Source organism: Meriones unguiculatus, chromosome 2 (genome assembly GCF_030254825.1).
Source record: "Meriones unguiculatus strain TT.TT164.6M chromosome 2, Bangor_MerUng_6.1, whole genome shotgun sequence".
Taxonomy (NCBI): Eukaryota; Metazoa; Chordata; class Mammalia; order Rodentia; family Muridae; genus Meriones; species Meriones unguiculatus.
In genome coordinates, this window is record NC_083350.1 from 90,850,846 (window position 1) to 90,870,874 (window position 20,029).

At 40.0% G+C, this 20,029-nt stretch overlaps 2 pseudogenes; one reads left to right on the forward strand and one right to left on the reverse strand.

Moving 5' to 3' along the window:
* Positions 1-2,881: 2,881 nt before the first annotated feature.
* LOC110540680 (sorting nexin-18-like) lies at positions 2,882-5,098 on the reverse strand (annotated as a pseudogene).
* A 12,753-nt stretch (positions 5,099-17,851) lies between these two features.
* Positions 17,852-18,812, forward strand: LOC110540682 (olfactory receptor 4A5-like; annotated as a pseudogene).
* The last annotated feature ends 1,217 nt before the right edge of the window (positions 18,813-20,029 follow it).

The following is a 20,029-nucleotide window of genomic DNA, read 5'->3' on the forward strand; positions in this document are numbered from 1 at the left end:
GTAAGGTGAAAAATCTCAGGGTTGTTTTGACTTGCATCTCCCTGATGACTAAGGACCTTGAGCATTTCTTTAAGTGTTTCTCTGCCATTTGATATTCCTCTACAAGGAATTCTTTGTTTAGCTCTGTACCCCATTTTTTAAATTGGATTACTTAATTTGTTGCATTTTAACTTCTCGAGTTCTTTATATATTCTGGATATTAGCCCTCTGTCAGATATAGGGTTGGTGGAGATCCTTTCTCAGTCTGAGGCTATCATTTTGTTCTTTTCCACAGTATGGTTTGGGTTTCATTAATTCTTGGAATTGTTTTTGTTTTTTTCTTTTTCATTGTTTCTAGCTCTGAGTTTGATTATTTCCAATCTACTCCTTTTGGGTGTGTCTGTTTCTTTTTTTCCCCCCTAGGGCTTTTAGGTCTGCCATAACGTTGCTTTTAAGTTATATTTCAAACTTCTTTTTTTTTCCCTGAAGGGCGTGATATATTATTTAAAAAACAAAAACAACAAAACAAAACAACAGGAAAATGAAACAGTACCACACCAATCATCATGACCAGCATACACATAATGGCTTTTCTCTTGGGTAGGAACATTGCAGTATTTTCAGATACTGAAATGTTTCAATAGGACCAAGAACGTTAGAGAATAAGGATCTTGGATGAAAATGGACGCTAGTAAGTCTGGTGCTTTATCCCACAGGATTCATTTAAAGTCCCATGAATCAGTGGCATTATGCTCCGTGGTTAGATGAACAAAAGTTCTCTTAGAAGGAGTCAGCATGAAGTTTTACTTCTTTGTATTTTAATCTTTAGTTTTTATAATTTAAGCTGTGTCCACACTGGCTAGAGCCTACTCATATAAGACACCTCAGGTAATTTCTTTGATGCTATTGCACAAGTTTACTAATTTTACTTAAAAAAGAAAAAAAAAATCAAACCACCATCACAACAAAGAGGCAAATAAATGTGACTTTCAAATCATTTGAAAAGCAGTGACCTTGTTTGTTCAATACCAATTCAAACTTAAATTAAAAGCTATAATTATAACCTCCAAACTTCTGCAATAAAATTAATTTTTAAATATATATGGGCTTTCTTTATCTAACTGTACTTCACAATCAACAAGAGGAAGTTGCTTTTTCAGAGAACACGGTTTCTGGCGACAGTCCCACATGCCTGTGGAGACAGCGCCGTATGAGGCCAGCTCTGCCTCTAAGTTCTAAGGTACAAGGATTTGACCAGAGGTTGACATTATCATAATCTGTTCTTGGAAATTCAACCCATATGTGATTACTTCATATTACTTCATTATACATTGTTGAGTAATTGTCCCACTAGCCTTCCTGACTCTGATCTTCCTGCAAGCTGACCCTTTTGGGTAACTGTGGCTCACCCCCTTTGAATTTGGCCTCTGTACTCCCGTGTTACCGTGCCAGTACCAAAATTTCTGGGGTGGTGTAAATGTAGTTCACAGGGACAGCAGATACAGGTCCTTCAGCCTTCAGTGACAGCTTTTACATCTGTAAACTCAAGAATCACATTATTTAGCTCAGCAACTACAAAACACATTGAGGTTTGGGCATTTCACACAAGAACCTTTTTGTGCTTTATAAATGAAGCTGCTTGTGAATCTTTTTGGTATTTATCAGTCATCTGTAGTTCCCTTCTAATAATAAAAGGCTATATTTAAAATATTTTTTAAGGTTAAACGTTCTGAAGGGGGCTTTATCAATACCTAGTTTTTCTAAAATACAGTATAAATCAGTATTTCTTTTTTCCTTCAGTACTGGAATAGGAGAAATTATTTCTGGTCCCTCTTTAAATCAACCGACACCACTTCTCATCGCATGTAACACTGAAATTTACAGACATCCCTGAAATGTTTTGATTAAGTAAACGAACGAATCACAGTGGAGTCTCATTCAATTAACAGTGTAGATCCATTTAAGATCAAAACAAAACGCTGAACATTAAAAGAAAATTTCAGGCTAAAAAAAAAAAAAAAAGAAGAAGAAGAAGACAGGAGACCCTCCCCAAAACTAAGACAGAGTGTGTTGCCACTCGCTGTTTCTATAGCTTCTCCACACTCGGATTCCTCCCACGTGCGAAGGGCGTTGCTTGAAATCCTCAGGCCTGCTTGGGAGGCCGTGTACTCTGGGTATGTGGAACTATGGTGCACTGCCTTTTCCCCCATGAGACTCTGCCTCCGAAGATGACATCCCGTCTCACTCCTCTGTAACTGCAAGTATCTCAGCGGACAAGGATGCTTCCTGTGCAAAGTGATGACCACCATTTCTCCCACCTGCCCCCAGAGGTGTGAGGCTTTCACCAGTCTGCCACCAATGCACCGGCCTGTCACTCTTTCCATCAGAAAAGTTGGGGCTTAAACAGAGGTGGGACAGAAACGAAAACAACCAGTTTAAAGGCATAAAGTCGCATAACTGCTCTAGTTGGAGTCTGTAAACAGAGAACAGGTTGAATTTAGGTGATCTCGATCTATGAGACTAAAAAGGCATCCACAGCAGGCTTTTATCCAGCCAGCTTCTTTGAGACTCTTCGTGGGTTTTGAGGTCTACCAAATAGACACTAATATACCCATACTTCAAAAAGCAATAAGGCAAATAGTATAATCATTATCCAAAAGTTACAATGGTAGTGTAGGCATACATAGTATAATTTAGTTACAAAGTGTGGTACCATTTCTGCTACATAACCGTATTAACTGCTTCTTTCCTACATAATTATACATCCAGCCGGGTTTCAGCTGAACACAGGACCATCCTTGTACCACACCTACAGTTGGCAATAGCTCTTTGAAAGCAGTTTTTATCCTGCTGTAGAAATTATCCTTGAACTGAAAAAAAGTGCTCATTTCCAAGGCAGTCATTAAACACTGTCGTTTTTGTGAAGAGCTTCTTCCAACTTCTGGGTCACTTTTTGGAAAAATATTATTTGTTGTTGTAAAAAATGTTTAATCTGGGATTTAAAATCTCTCACTCTGATTTGATGGAAGTGATGAATCTCGGCCAGCGTGGCAAAAGAAATCGTGTTACAGCGGTCTTGAATGCCGTCTGCTTTTTGGATCTCCATCTTCCCTTCTTCCACATGCCGCCTACTCTCCTTTACTTTGGTAAGAGCTCCTTTCTGAATATGGATTATGTCCGGGAAGTTGGCCAGGTGCCCCTGATACAGTGCTAACAGGTCCATGACTGGGTCCAGGTCCTGCCTGCTGTTCAGCGAAGAGTTCACTTATGGCGTCGTAGGCATCTGCGGTGAAAACGATGGCCTGGTTCAGACCCACTGAGAAGGCCTGCTGGTCGAGCTCAAAGGCCTGGCTGTGGCCCCCCGAAGGACTGGCCCACCTTCTGATACTCCTTCTTGAAGCCAGTCACCTGCTTGCGGGCAAACTCGTTGGCAGTGTGGTTGAGCTACAGCGTGCTGTCATCCATTTTCTTGGTGAAGCACTTGAAGCCATCGATCTTGCTCCCCACCTCCTGCAGGTCCAGGGCGGGCAGCAGGGGCTGTGCTCAGAGAGAGGAAGAAGTTGGCATCCACCATCTCATCCTTCTCAGCCTTTCCAGGCCTTCTCATCCGTGCTGCTGGGGCAGGTCAGGAAATGCTGGAAGACATCGCGCTGTGCCATCACACGGTGGCTGGCCATGTGGTTCATCCACCAGATCAGGCCTTTCCTGCGCTTGGAGATGAAGTCCTCCTCGAAGCGCCCCGTGGCCTGCTTCTCGGGCAGGTGGGGCACCGAGATGACAGGGAACTTCTCGGCCAGGCACGCATACAGCCAGTCGAAGTGCTTGTAGCGCCTGTGCACGGGCACCTGGGTATGAGTGGGCACCAGCTTGTAAGAGATGTAGCTCTTGATACCCTTGAACTTGGTCTGCTTGATGCGGTCGTCGATGGTGCACTGGAAGGGTTAGGGGTTCTCCTGCCACTCGGGGCTGTAGGGACCCAGCCCCACTCACAGCTTGTCCCCATCCTTCACGACTTAATGAAGGTGGCGCCTCCCCGCCCGACTTAACGAAGGTGGAGACGGGATTGAGGTTGCGGCTCACCATGGCCGAGGTCTTGGCTCCAGAAGCCTGATGTGGAGGGGGCGCCGAGCCGCCACGTGAACCCATCTCCAGGTCCGAGCGTGTGGACAGGCGGTAGCGGCCAGCCGCGACGCCGCCCGCCGCCGGCGAGCCATAGAGGTCGGGGTCCACGCAGCTGCCCAGCACGCTCGGCTCCTCGGCCACCGCGGAGCTGTCGTCCCAGTCATCGTCGCTGCCCTGGCTGGCCTGGTAGCCGCCGTACAGGGCTGCGGCAACAGCTGCAGGCCGCCCACGCCGTACGGGAAGCCGGAGCCCGGCGGCGCCTGCGGCTGCAGCAGCGGCTGGAAGCCGCCGGGCGGCACGTTGGCGTAGCGGGCCGGGGCTCCCGGGCCGCTGTCGGCCGGAGGGCCGGGCTCCGCAAAAGGATCATCTGCACGTAAGAGGCCAGGAAGAGGCCGCGGTCGTCGTGGCCGTTGACCCCTTCGAGCCAGCCTTCGAGGTCCTGCTCGCTGCACAAGCTCAACACCTTGTGCTCCCGCAGAGAGATCTCGCCGGGGTTCTCAGACCTGACGTCGTAGAGCGCCCGCCCCGAGCCCGGCGCCCCGAGCCCGGCGCCCTGAACCCGGCGCCCCGAGCCCGGGCCAGCCCGAGGGCCCCACGGCCAGCGCCCGCGTCCCCGTGCGCTGAAGAGGAACTCGGAGGGCAGCTCACGGTCGACCTACCACTCCGCTAGGGCCCTCTGTGCACACCGGCTCTACTCGCAGCCGGGATTGCAGGTCCCGTGGCCGCCGGCCGGGGGTGGGGCCCGGGCCTCCCATGTCTATTTCAAACTTCTTTCTGGAGGCACTTCTATGAACTTTCCTCTTAGCCCTGCTTTTATTGTGTCTCGTAAGTTCGGGTAAGTTGTGCCTTCAGTTTCATTGAATTTTATAAAGTCTTTAATTTATTTTTTTAATTTCTTCCCTAACCAAGATATCATTGAGTAGAGAGTTGTTTCATTTCCATGTGTATGTAGGCTTTTTGTTATTTCTGTTTTTGTTGAGGCCTAGTTTTACGCCATGGTAGTCTGATGGGGTACGACGGATTATTTCAATCTTCCTGTATCTGTTGAGCTTGCTTTGTGCCCAACTATATGTTCAATTTTTGAGAAGGTTCTGTGAGGTGCTGAAAAGAAAGTATATTCTTTTGAGTTTGGGTGAAAAGTTCTGTAGACATCTATTAAGTCCATTTGATTTAGGACCTCTGTAAGCGCCATTATTTCCTTATTTAGTGTTTGTCTAAATGATCTGTTCCTTGGTAAGAGTGGAGTGTTGAAGTCTCCTACTATTAAGATGTGTTTATCGATATATGAGTTCAGCTATAATAATGTTTCATTTACAAAATGCAGGTACTCTTGTATTTGGCGCATATATGTTCAGAATTGTGATGTCCTCCTGGCAGATTTTTCTTTTGATGAGGAGAATCAAATGTTTCTCCTCATCTTTTTTGATTAATTTTTATTGAAAGTCTATTTTATTAAATACTAGGATAACTACCACAGCAGCTTGTTTTCTGGCTCCGTTTGTTTGAAAACCCTTTTTCCAGCTCTTTACTCTGAGGCAGTGTTTATCTTTGTTGCAGAGATGTATTTCTTGGATGCAGCAGAATGTTGTATCCTTTTTCTGCAACCATTCTGTTAGTCTGTATCTTTTTATTGGAGAGTTGATTCCATTGATATTGATACATAAGAGTGAGCAATGAATGTTAGTTTGTTTTATTGTGGAGTTGGTGGTGTTACTGTATTTCTATACTTGTTTTCTTTCAATATTTTTGCTGTCACATTATTTATATCCTGTGTTTTCTTGGGTGTAGCTGATTTCATTAGATTGGAGTTTTCCTTCTAGTATCTTCTGTAAGACTGGGTTGCTATGTAGATATTGTTTAAGTTTAGTTTTGTCGTGGAATATTTTGTTTTCTCCATTTATGTTGATTGAAAGCTTTGCTGAGTATAGTTGTCTGGGTTGGCATCTGTGGTTTCTTAGTATCTGTATGATATGCCCAGGCTCTTCTGGCTTTCATATTTTCTGTTGAGAAGCCTGGTGTGATTCTTATAGGTCTACCTTTATATGTTACTTGGCCTTTTCCCCTTGCTGTTTTTAGTATTTTTTTTTTCCTTTGGGCTGTTGTTTTAGCTATTATGTGGTGTGTAGAGTTTCTTTTCTGGTCAAGCCTGTTTGGTATTCTGTAGGCCTCTTGTTTATGGACATCTCTTTCTTAAAGTTGGGAAAGTTTTCTTCTAAGATTTTCTTGAAAATATTTCCTGGAGCTTGGAACCTTGGACCTTCTTTTTCATCTATTCTAATTATTCTTAGATTTCATCTTTTCATGGCATCCTTGATTTCTTGGATGTTTTGTGATTTTGAGCTTTTCTGATTTTATTTTTTATTTGAGAGATGTATCAATTTCTGCAATTTTATCTTCTGTGCCTAAGATTCTCTCTTCCATCTCTTGTATTCTGTTGGTTATGCTTACCTTTATGGTTCCTGATCTTTTCTCTAAGTTCTGCAGTTCAAGGATTTTCTCTGTGTTTTCTTTATTGATTCTAATTCTGTTTTCATATCTTGCACTATTTCCTTCATAAGTTTGAATGTGGATTCCTGTCTTTCCATAATGGCCCCTATTATTTTGTTCATTTCCTCTCTATATGCTTATACTTGTGTCTCTACCCATACCTGTAGATTTTTTTTTTGGCTATGTTTGCCTATATTTCTTTGAGAACTTTGTTGGTTTTTTCTTTATGTGCCTCTAATAACTGGATAAGCATAGATTTGAGATCATTTTCCTGTGTTTCCAATGAATCAAAATATCTTTTGATTTTGGGGGTTGTTGGTGAAGCCATGATATCCTGATTTTTGTTGGGTGTGTTCTTACAATGACCTCTAGCCATCTGCTTTAATGTAACCTTCACTGTTTGTTCCTGGAGTCTGTACTTCAGACTGGGTCTGTCTGTCTGGAGTATTCTTCAAGAAGATGAGAGAGATCCACTGGTTTGAGAGTGTATTTTGGTATTTCAGCTGTAACTATGGGAGGAAGGTCACAGGCATATGTGCACAGGGTGGGAATGTGCTTGGAAGTATGCCTGGAAGGACAGGGTGCTAGAGCAGTGTATATGCCTGGAGGGGTGGAGCGTAAGCACAGGAGGGGCTGCTGGCACTTTTTGCAGGCATAATATGCATGTGCAGGTGCCCTGAATGCCTCAGTGGCCCATAGGCCTGCCATTCTATCCTCTAGGTATTCAAATTTGTCTGGGTTGCACCATCTTGGCTCTAGAAATTTTTTGCTTGGACTTCACTGGGAGAACCTTAGAATAGGATCTTCAATGTTGAGAATTCTCTCATAATTTTCCCTATGTTGCCCACAGTGGGGGTGAGGGTGGGAGGGATCCTATGCCTGGCTGCTAGAGTAGAGGAAACCTGGATCTGCACTCACTTGAAGGTGCACTCAAGCACTAGCTAGCAGGCCTATTTGGAAAGCACAGGGATTACCCTTGTTCTCTGTTCTCAGATTTGGGCAAATGAAAGTGCAGGAGATCTGTCAGCTCAGCATTGTTGTCTATTTGGCCACTGGGTTGGGAGACCTGTATTTTGGGGCAGCTGCCTCTGCTGCCTTAGTCAAGGAGCATGGAGGCTCCTTCTTGGGGCAGCCACCACTGCATTTATTGCTTAATTCTCTATGTTTATATTTATGCCCTTTTGTAAACAACAAGAGTGTTATATAAGATAGGATAAACATACTAAAATCTGTACACCTAAAGAAGCTAAACAATAAGGAGGACCCTGGGTAAGATGATCAATCCTCACTTAGAAAGACAAATAGGATGGACATTGGAAGTATGAGAAAACAAGTAACAGGACAGGAGCCTACCTGTTAGAGGGCCTCTGAAAGACTACCTAGCAGTGTATCAAAGCAGATGCTGAGACTCATGACCAAACATTGGACAGAGTATAGGGAATCATATGAAAGAAGGAGGAGTTAGTAAGACCTGGAAAGGACAGGAGCTCCACAAGGACCAAATATATCTGGGCACAGGGGTCTTTTCTGAGATGGTTTCTCCAACCAAGGACCATACATGGATACAACGTAGAACCCCTGCTTGGATGTAGCCCATAGCAGCTCAGTAACCTAGTAAGGGGAACAGGGACTGTCTCTGACAGGAACTCAATGGCTGGCTCTTTGACCCCTCTCCCCCCGAGGGAGGAGCAGCCTTGCTAGGCCACAGAGGAGGACATTGCAGCCATTCCTGAAGAGACCTGATAAGCTAGGGTCAGGTGGAAGGGGAGGAGGACCTCCCCTATCAGTGGACTTAGAGAGGGGCAAGGAGGAGATAAGGGAGAGAAGGTGAGATTTGGAGGGAATGAAGGAGGGGGCTACAGCTGGGATACAAAGTAAATAAACTGTAATTAATATAAAAAATAAAAATTTAATTAAAAAGAATATTTTATAAATGACTGACATGTTGCAATCAGTTATTGGGTACAAATAAAGTACAATATGTAATTTTTGTCAAAAAATAACTTAGAATTATTCAATTTAAATCATATAGTAATTAACAAATTGAACAAACATAATGAAGGTCATTGTAGTCCTATCTCATTTTAATTAAGGCCCCATCAAAACTGTCTATACCTACTAAATGGCAGAATCATTGTCTCCTCCACAGGTAGACTATAAGTCTGAACCTTCACAGACTTCACAGACTTCAGTTCAAACCCTGTAGCTCAAAGCAGCTGTGCAGATTCTCTCAGTGCAGTGCTATGTTTTGCTGGGCTGATGTTGGGAATTGGGTGTTTTCAATATTACCCACCTTACTTAAATATTTCATACTTTGTCGGGAGCCGTGACTCAGCGGCCTGCTTTGATATTTAAATCTCGGCGGAGAGATGGCTTTTAGGAGGCCTTTACTAATGGCAGAGGAGAACTTGCAAGTCCATCTCCTTTTGTTTGTGACAACAGGTGGGATAGCTTGTGAGGGTTACACCTCTTCCTCAGGCTCCTTGTGCAAATTAACCAATTGTTCTGAGATGTTTTACTGGCAAAAAGTAACTACTCAAAAAATAAAGTGGTCAGAAGGCTGGAGGCAGAGGAGGCAGGCAGAGACTTGAGACTGGCTGCTGGCACTGCTTGCTGCAGCAGTCTGCGTTTTGCTATGGCTGTCCAGTCTGGACCTTTAAAAAGTTTCCTGTGAGCTGTGTGTTTATTTTATTAATTTTAATCCTCACTCCCAACTCAAGAACCATTCGACTCTCCCGGCTGGCCCCGGCAATACTTCAACTTTATCTCTTAGTTTCTTGATTAATATACTTGGAAATTTATTTTCTTATGATACATATTTCAAATAAACAATTGTTAGATTCTCATTCTTGGCAACATTCAAGGTGTTTACCTCTAGGGATTATTGAAAAGAAGTCCATTCAAAAGAGATGATCTTATTTGAATTTGTTCCAAATATTTTAACAAGCTTATCTATTTAAATGTTGATAGTGCCAAAAAAAGTCATAGGCAGAATTGTGAATATAAATGGAAGAAATATTGTCATGATCAAATGGCCCAAGAAGTCTCTGGTATTTAACCCTTGATGTATCTTGTCTTTATTCTTTAAGATTTATGACACACTTTGGAAGGTTTCAGATTTCTTCAGTGTTTTACAGGGACATGGTTTTAAAAATAAAGAAAAGGATTTTAAAGAGACTCCAACTGAGTGATAGAGCCTGAAGGCTTCTGGAATTCTTCAGTAATTTAAACCACTGAGTACCTGACTTATTTGTGAGTCACATGGATGCTGCTATACTTTATTAAAATCAAGGCTTTTTGATGCCTTTAATATAATTGACTCAAAAGAGAAAAATTATATAATTAATTTTAGTGTTGTGAATTTTTATTTAAATCTGACCATGTCAAGAGGGCTGACAATTTCTAATTATTAGGTGGATTTTATACATATACAAATAACAAGCTTTTGTATTTTTATGAAAAAAAATTTAGGTGACAAAATCCACGTACTTTTTCCAGTACACTTTAAAAGTAAATTTAAATATTTTAATTTTAAGTTTTAACTTGGATGCTCTTACATTTCTTTGAAAGATTGAGATACTTTGAAGTTTTATGGAAAGGTATTTTATGCAATATTTTGATGGCCTTTCCTCATCTATTGAACAGTTATAGGCTGTCATCTGCTCTGTGAAGGCAAATAGATACATAAAATAATTTAAAGTATATCAGCAAAGGAACCCTCAGTTTTTCTCAAACAAAATTGTGAGTTTATGTTGTGAGTTTATTGGACTACAAACAAGAATGCTACCTAAAGATTCCTGTGGTACACTTAAATGCAGATGATCATTTAAGTCATATGTTTTCACAGGAACCATTTAAATTCGGAAAATTAAAAGGTAACAAAAATAAATTAATCATAAACTACAAGTACATTTTATATTAGTGTAACAGACTTTTTTTTTTTTTGCGAGGGGCAGGGAGAGGACTATGTTCCATTTGGCCAAGAAGCAAGTGAAACATTTGACACATTACAAATGACAATGATTTATGATTATTTTTTTATTTTTATTTTTATTTATTTTTTTTACACTTTATTCACTTTGTATCCCCACATAAGCCCCTCCCTCCTTCCCTCCAGATCCCACCTTCCCTACCCTTCTTCATGCATGCCCCTCCCCAAGTCCACTGATAGGGGAGGTCCTCCTCTCATACCTTCTGATCTTAGTCTGTCAGATCACATCCGGAGTGGCTTCATTGTCATCTTCTGTGGCCTGGTAAGACTGCTCTCTCCTCAGGGGGAGGTGATCAAAGAGCAGGCCTATCAGACTGTGTCTGAGGCAGTCCCTCTTCCCATTATTATGTAACCCACTTAAACACTAAACTGCCATGGATTACATCTGCACAGGGGTTCTAGGTTATCTCCATGCCTGGTACTTGGTTGGAGTATGGGTCTCTGGGAAGACCCCTGTGTTCAAATCTTCTGGTTCTGTTGCTCTCCTTGTGGGGTTCCTGTCTTCTCCATAACCTAATATTTCCCACTTCTTACATAAGATTCCATGCACTCTGCCCAACAGTTGGCCATAAAGTTTCAGCATCTGCTTTAATAGTCTGCAGGACAAAACCTTTCAGAGGCCCTCTGTGACAGGTTGTCCTAGGTTGTTTCCTGCTTTCTTCTTCTTCTGATATCCATCCTCTTTGCCTTTCTGGATGGGGATTGAGCGTTTTAGTCAGAGTCCTCCCTCTTGATTAGTTTCTTTAGATGTACAGATTTTAAATTTATCCTATAAGTCTATATGAGTGAGTATATACCGTGTGTGTCTTTCTGCTTCTGGGACAGCTCACTCAGGATGATCCTTTCCAGGTCCCACCATTTATCTGCAAATTTCATGATGTCTTTATTTTTCATTGCAGAGTAATACTCCATTGTGTAGATGTACCACAATTTTTGCATCCATTCTTCAGTTTTTGAGGGGCATCTGGGCTGTTTCCAGCTTCTGGATATTACAAATAAGGCTGATACAAACATGGTTGAGCAAATGTCCTTATTGTGTCCTTATTGAGCCTCTTTTGGATATATGCCTAGGAGTGGAATGGCTGGATCTTGAGGAAGGGCTATTCCTAGTTGTCTGAGAAAGCGCCAGATTGATTTCCAGAGTGGTTGTACAAGTTTACATCCCCCTTCCAATCCCATTTGCTTCCCTGGACAGTTTTCTTTCCACTCTCATTTATTCTGTGAATATATGATTTTATGTATCTACTGAAAGTCTAAAACTCACAAATGAGAGAAAATGTAATATTGTCCCTCTACTAGTGAGTTAAATTGACTAATATGTTTATTTCCAGTTGCATCTGTGTTTTGGAAAGTGATTAACTTCACTGCTCTTTAAAACTGATAGAAGTTCATTGCGAGGCAAAGCACTTTTTAAAATTAAAGAATGTTTTACAAAAGGAATGTTAATTAATAACAGGATAATAATAATAAAATAATAACAGGCATAATAATTAATAACAGGGTTAAACTATTATTTTTCTAGAAGTGTGTTAGCAGTAGTTTAAGATGAAGTAGGCATGTTAGTCTTCAGTATTTATAAAGTCAAACCTTTGATAATGTACATTATACATAAGCCTAGTATAGTACAGCTTATGTACTCTGGTGTTTCTCTATTATATAAATAACTACACTTGACATGAGAAAGTTTGGCTTCTTAAAAATCAATGCTGATCAATACTGACAGACACTAAACTGTGTAGAAGGTAAAATGTAGAAGACATAATTGGCATGTTCTGTGACAGGCATGCATATGCCAGTTAAGAACTTTAAAATGATAATGATGATGTTCTGATTAAGATCAAAGCAGAGATCTAAATGAGACATATGTAAGTTGCATCCCAACTCTTTCATGTGCAGCTTTGCCTCAGTACATATTCTTCTCTGATACCAAGTTCATACAAATGGACTACTTACTTCACAGGTGAGTACTGAATATATATGCAAATTATTATGTATAATAAAAATACAATTTCTAATGTATCATTTCAATCTAAATTCAGAAATAAAGTGGTTCATGAGATGCACATATGCATTACATCTTCATTCTTGCTAAATGGACAGAAATTTTCTTGACATATTCTCAGCTGATGCTCACAGTACAACATCCAAAAATAGTAAGCACAGCCACCACCAAAATGTCTGAAGTTATAAGCAGTGTTTTAGACACTCTATATGAAAGTAAGAACACCAACAGACCATTCAGGAGATGATATCATGGAAGTTCCTGTGGTACAAATGGTGAAACACAGAGAGGGGCAATTTACTAAGATGGCTAATATCCGAATGATATTTACTGAATGAACCTTAGATTGTAAGCAGGTGTGTGGCTTCAGGGTCCACAGCGTTCATTACTGCCATTTTTTTCTGTCCAAGTATTTCTCAGAATTTTTCTTACTACAAATGTGAGAACGAATGAAATGCCATCAGAAGAGAAAGGGAAGAGGTCAGAAGTAATGGTGCTAGAGACCATTAGAGACTATGAGACTGGGAAATATTCTGAAATATTGTTTAATTGTTTTCCAGGATAAAAATAGAGATATATTTGTAATTATGTTTAGAAAATGAACCTAACCCATATCTTTGTATACTGGTTATATACTTTCTTTGCATGTTCTGCATTTGGGGATGTATACAAAATTCTTTTGTGAGGATTCTCGGCATCCTTATCCTAGATGCTTAAATTTATTAATATTATATTTAATCTTAATTTTCATATTAAAAAGCATATGCCTTCACTATTAACTTTCTCTTTTATTTTTCCTCTGTCTCTTTGCCTAACCATTCATAAGATTTCTGGAAAAAAAATACTGTCTGCTAATGCAAGACTTGATAAGAGCCATGGGTTAATTCATGTAAAGTATCAAGGATATCATCCACTATGACCAAGTAGGCTTCATCCCAGGTATTCAGGGGTGGTTCAATATATGGAAATCCATCAATGTAATCCACCATATTAACAAACTGAAAGAAAAAAGACACATGATAATCTCCCTAGATGCTGAAAAAGCATTTCACAAAATCCAACATCAATTCATGTTTAAAGTATTGGAGAGATCAGGGATACAAGGCACATATTTAAATATAGTAAGGGTGATATACAGCAAGCCTATAGCCAACATCAAACTGAATGGAGAGAAACTTAAAGCAATCCTACTGAAATCAGGGACAAGACAAGGCTGCCCACTCTCTCCATGTCTCTTCAAAATAGTCCTGGAAGTCCTGGCTAGAGCAATGAGACAGTTGAAGGAGATCAAGGGGATACAGATGGGAAAGGAAGAAATCAAATTATCACTATTTGCAAATGATATTATAGTATACGTGACTGACCCCAAAAACTCTACCAGGGAACTCCTACAGCTGATAAACACCTTCAGCAAAGTGGCCGGATACAAAATTAATTCAAAAAAATCAGTAGCCCTCCTATATACAGAGGACAAAAGGGCTGAGAGAGAAATTAGAGAAACAACACCCTTCACAATAGCCACAAATGACATAAAGTACCTTGGAGTAACCCTACCCAAGCAAATTAAAGACTTGTATGAAAAAAAAATTTCAAGTCTCTGAAGAAAGAATTAGAAGAAGATATGAGAAGATGGAAACATCTCCCATGCTCATGGCTTGGCAGGATTAACATAGTAAAAATGGCCATCTTACCTAAAGCAATCTACAGATTCAATGCAATTCCCATCAAATTACCAAAACAATTCTTTACAGACCTAAAAAGAAAATTTCTCAACTTCATATGGAATAATACGAAACCCAGAATTGCTAAAACAATCCTCTACAATAACAGATCTTCTAGGGGTATCTCCATCCCTGATCTTAAGCTGTACTATAGAGCAACAGTAATAAAAACTGTGTGGTACTGGCATAGAAACAGAATGGTGGATCAATGGAACCAAACAGAGGACTCAGAGATAAACCCACACACTTATGGACACCTGAACTTTGACAAAGACTCCAAAACCATACAATGGAGAAAAGACAACATCTACAACAAATGGTGCTGGTTCAACTGGATGTCTACATGTAGAAAAATGAAAATAGAACCGTACTTATCACCCTGCACAAAACTAAAGTCCAAGTGGATCAAAGACCTCAACATAAAACCAGACACATTAAATCGTTTAGAAAAAAAAAGTGGGGAAGAGCCTCTAACTCATTGGCACAGGAGACAATTTCCTGAACAGAACACCAACAGCACAGGCTCTAAGAGCAATAGTCAATAAATGGGACCTCATGAAGCTGAAAAGCTTCTGTAAATCAAAGGATACTGTCATCAAAACAAAACAACTGCCTACAGATTGGGAAAGAATCTTCACCAATGCTCTATCTGATAGAGGGCTAATATACAGTATATATAAAGAACTAAAGAAGCTGAAAAGCAGCAAACCAAGTAATCCAATTTAAAAAAATGGGGAACAGAGCTAAACAGAGAATTCTCTGTAGAGGAATATCAAATGGCAGAGAAACACTTAAGGAAATGCTCAACGTCATTAGCCATTAGGAAAATGCAAATCAAAACGACCCTGAGATTTCACCTTATACCCATCAGAATGGTGAAGATTAAAAACTCAAGTGACAGAACATGCTGGAGAGGTTGTGGAGAAAGGGGAACTCTCCTTCACTGCTGATGGGAATGTAAACTTGTACAACCACTCTGGAAAGCAGTCTGGTACTTTCTCAGACAACTAGGAGTAGTGCTTCCTCAAGACCCAGCCTTACCACTCCTAGGCATATATCCAAAAGAGGCTCAAGTACAGAATAAGGACATTTGCTCAACCATGTTTGTAGCAGCTTTATTTGTAACAGCCAAAAGCTGGAAACAGCTCAGATGCCCCTCAACTGAAGAATGGATGCAGAAATTGTGATACGTCTACACAATGAAGTATTACTCAGCAATGAAAAATAAGGAAATCATAGAATTTGTAGGTAAATGGTGGGACCTGGAAAGGATCATGCTGAGTAAGCTGTCCCAGAAGCAGAAAGACACACACGGTATATTCTCACTCATATAGACATACAACATAGGGCAAACCCACTAAAACCTGTACATCTAAAGAAACTAAGCAAGAGAGAGGACCCTAACTAAAACGCTCAATCCCCATCCTGAAAGGCAAAGAGGATGGACATCAGAAGAAGAAGAAAACAGGAAACAAATTAGGAACCTACCACAGAGGGCCTCTGAAAGCCTCTGCCCTACAGACTATCAAAGCAGATGCTGAGCCCGATGGGCAAGTGTTGGGCAGAGTGAATGGAATTTTATGTAAGAACTGGGAAATAGTAAGAGCTGGAGAGGACAGGGTCTCCACAAGGAGAGCAACAGAACAAGAAAATTTGAACACAGGGAACTTCCCAGAGACTCATACTCCAACCAAGGTCTATTCTTGGAGATAACCCAGAACCCCTGCACAGATGTAGCCCAGGGCAGTCAGAGTCCAATTGGGTTACATAGTAATGTGAAGAGGGACTGCCTCTGCCATAATCTGATTGGCCTGCTCTTTGATCACCTCCTCCTGAGGGGGGAGCAGCCTTACCAGGCCACAGAAGATGACAATGCAGCCACTCTTTAGGTGATCTGATAGACTAAGATCAGAAGGAAGGAGAAGAGGTCCTCCCCTATCAGTGGACTTGCGGAGGGGCATGCATGAGGAAGGGGTAGGGAGGGTGGCATTGGGTGGGGGGAGGAGGAAGGGGCTTATGAGGGAATACAAAATGAATGAAGTGTAATTAATAGTAAAAAAAAGAAAAGAATACACTAAAAAGAAATTTAAAAAAATCTTGCTGGTGGATGTTTCTGTGTTGGTAATGTATGAAGCAAAATATGGCAGACTCAGATGAAGAAACTACTATTAGCAATGCTGCCTTAATAATATTGTAATATTGGAGCTATTTTATGCAGTTCAAAATTTTCTTCAGTTTTTTTTGTTTTAATTTTTTTATTTAACTTTTATTACACTTTATTCATTTTGTATCCCCCCCATAAGCCCCTCCCTCCTCCCCTCCCGGTCCCCCCTCCCCCCCTTTCTGCATGCAAGCCCCTCCACATGTCCACTGATTTGGGAGGCCCTCCTCTCTTTCTTTCTGATCTTAGTCTATCAGTTCTCATCAGAAGTGGCTGCATTGTCAGGGTTCTAGGTTATCTCCATGAATAGTCCTTGGTTGGAGTATGAGTCTCTGGGAAGTTCCCTGTGTTCAAATTTTCTTGTTCTGTTGCTCTCCTTGTATGGTTCCTGTCCTCTCCAGCTCTTACTATTTCCCACTTCTTATATAAAATTCCATTCACTCTGCCTGTCAGTTGGCCATCAGGCTCAGCATCTGCTTTCACAGTCTGCATGGCAGAGGCTTTCAGAGGCCCTTTGTGGCAGGTTCCGAGGTTGTTTCCTGTTTTCTGTTTCTTCTGATATCCATCCTCTTTGCCTTTCAGGATGGGGATTGAACATTTTAGTTAGGGTCCTCTCTTTTGCTTAGTATGTTTAGATGTACAGATTTTAGTGGGTTTATTCTATGTTGTATGTTTATATGAGTGAGTATATACCTTGTGTGTCTTTTTGCTTCTGGGACAACTCACTCAGGATGATCCTTTCCAGGTCCCACCATTTACCTGCAAATTTCATAATTTTCTTCCTTCAGTTTTTACATTAAGTGAGATATATCTGACTATAATTATCTCATGAAGTGCAGTGTCTATGTCAAATAGTGCAATATAATAGCACTGACAAGAATCCTTGAGGATCAGTGCTTTTGGAGACACCACTCAAGTTTATATTTTAAAATATTTTGCACAGATATTACTAGCTCAGAATCTTGCTGTTTTTTAAATGATATACTTAGGATCTAATGCCTCAACCATTTTTCAAGTTTCTTCAAAGAGAAATCTTTGCTGTTATCATTTACTGCTAAGATGTAATATGCTTTATATAACTATTTTTGTGGGTGACAGACACCTCTGTAAATACATGCTTTTATATGTTTGAGTGACATATATTTCTGTTTGAATTTCTGTCTAGAGATCCACTGTTATTTTGATAAACCTTGTAGTTAAAAGAAAGTGAATGGAGCTTGTCACAAGGTGAAGATCAGTAGATATTCACTAAATGCCTAATATTGGTTTCCTACTGTAGAAGACAGTATATGCATCATGACAGAATGCATTCATGGTCTTGTTCACAGTTCATGGCAGGTCCCATTCTCCTGAGCTCTTTCTCTGAAAAAAGCCTGATAGAAGAATAAATCGGCCAGAGCAACAATGTCACAGAATTTGTTCTGCTGGGCTTCACTCAGGATCTTGCAGGGCAAAAAGCATTATTTGTTACGTTTTTGCTCATGTACATTGTGACGATGGTGGTCAACCTGCTCATTGTGGGGACAGTGATTGCTAGCCCTTCTTTGGGCTCCCCAATGTACTTCTTCCTTGCCTTTCTGTCACTTATGGATGCTGTTTATTCCACTGCAATCTCACCCAAGTTGATTGTAGACTTGCTCTGTGATAAAAAGACCATCTCCTTCACAGCTTGCATAAGCCAGCTCTTTATAGAACACTTGTTTGGTGGTGTTGATATTGTCATTCTGGTGGCAATGGCCTATGATCGCTATGTGGCTATCTGTAAGCCACTGCATTATTTAACTATCATGAATCGACGGGTATGTATCCTCTTCTTGGTGATGGCCTGGGTGGGAGGTTTCGCACATGCTTTATTTCAAGTTCTCGCTGTGTATTAACTTCCTTTCTGCGGTCCCAATGTCATTGACCACTTTGGCTGTGACATATACCCACTATTGCTACTTGCATGCACAGATACTTACTTCATTGGCCTCTCTGTCATTGGCAATAATGGAGCCATGTGTATAGTGATATTCCTCCTCCTACTACTCTCCTATGAAATAATCATATGGTCTCTCAAGAATCACAGTCAGGAAGGGAGGCGCAAAGCTCTGTCTACCTGCAGCTCCCATATTACTGTCATTTTCCTTTTTTTTTTTTGTTCCTTGTATTTTCATGTATGTTAGACCTGTTTCTAGTTTTCCTGTTGATAAATCCATCACTGTATTTTATACTGTTGTCACTCCAATGTTGAATCCTTTAATATATACATTGAAAAATTCAGAGATGAAAATTTCTATGGAAAAGCTTCTGCAAAAAGTGTTAAGTCCCAATAAAAGAAGATTTTCTTCTTGCTGCTCATATTACTAAGCTGTAGAAAACAATCATAAATAAATTCTTTTTAATTAAATTTTTATTATTTTTATATTAATTACAGTTTATTTATTTACAAATAAATTTTTATACTGTAAGTTTCACCTTGAACATTAACACTAGCAGTTGATATTGTGAAATTACTTGTATTGTGAATGTAATTGATAAATATTAGTATCTGTCGTGAATTTTTTATAATTAGTGTAGTTATATATAATCTTTCATTTATTAACTAATTCTTTTAAGCATTTTTTATGATTGCATATTATATATTGCTTCACGTTTTCAATAAATAAATTAATTTTTTTCACGTAATATATTTTGATCAGAGTTTTCTTCCCATCTTTTCCAAGCTCCTATTCTTCCCTTACCCTCTCATCCAACTTCATGTTCTCTTTCCCTCTTTCTCTCTCTCTCCTTTCCCTCTTAACCCTCTTGAAACCAACCAAAAAAAAAAAAACCCAAACATGAAAACAAAGAAATGAACAAACAAAAAACTCAAGAAGACAAAAAATACCAAACTGAACAAAATGAAATGAAAAGCTCCCCTGTCCTCCAGCAAACCAAACCAAACCAAACCCATAGATTTAATTTTCTGTTGGTCAAACCAGTCTTGGGCATGAGACCCACGCTGGAGCTTGGTTGATAAACCCAATGACATTCCATTGTAAAATACTGTTTTCCCCTCTCCCAGCTGGTATCAATTACAGATAGGTTCTGATTAGGCATGTTTTCTTCCAAATAATTATTTTCAAAAAGCTGTATATGATCTCTCTCTAAATATATGTATATACATATATATTTTTTTGAGACTTTAAAAAATTATATGGAAAAGCTGTGGAGTAAAATGTTCACTACAAAATAAGAATTTCTCCTCACTGAACATACACTCTTGGTTAAGCAATATTTAGTAATAAATTTCGACAGTACGACTTCAGTATTCTACATTTGTATCAACACTTGACATTGTGAGAAGTTTGGTATTTTTGTGAATGCAGCAGATACAAGACTGGTGTTCACTACTATGCTAGTTTTTCTATTGCTACTGAAATTGATCGTATCTTCATGTTTATTAGGCATCCCACTTTTAAAAAATCCTCTATGATATTTCTGTTGTTTTGTCCAATTTCCAAGTAAATTGTACTTCTAATATAATTTTATTGATGTAGTGTTTTGGCTATATTTTAAACTATTTATATTTTATATATCACAAC